The sequence below is a fragment of the Nematolebias whitei genome, chromosome 21 (genome assembly GCF_014905685.2).
Source record: "Nematolebias whitei isolate Nwh7 chromosome 21, NemWhi1, whole genome shotgun sequence".
Taxonomy (NCBI): domain Eukaryota; kingdom Metazoa; phylum Chordata; class Actinopteri; order Cyprinodontiformes; family Rivulidae; genus Nematolebias; species Nematolebias whitei.
The window spans coordinates 35,470,995-35,471,262 of NC_056518.1; the positions used below are offsets into that span (position 1 = coordinate 35,470,995).

Sequence of the window (268 nt, forward strand, 5' to 3'; positions counted from 1 at the left end):
ATATATGTGTATGTATATATATGTGTATATATGTGTATGTATATATATGTGTATGTGTATGTGTGTATGTGTATGTATGTATGTGTATGTATATGTATGTATGTGTATGTATGTGTATGTTTATGTGTATGTATATGTATATGTGTATGTATATGTGTATATATGTGTATGTATATGTATGTGTATGTGTATGTATATATATGTGTATGTGTATGTATTTGTATGTATGTATATGTATGTATTTGTGTATGTATGTATATGTATGTAT

The 268-nt window shown here is 23.9% G+C and overlaps 1 protein-coding gene across 1 annotated transcript in view; it reads left to right on the forward strand.

The window, feature by feature from the left end:
* LOC119427267 (glutamate receptor ionotropic, NMDA 3B) overlaps positions 1-268 on the forward strand; it is a 102,630-nt gene that overhangs the window by 29,621 nt on the left and 72,741 nt on the right. The window lies entirely within an intron of this gene.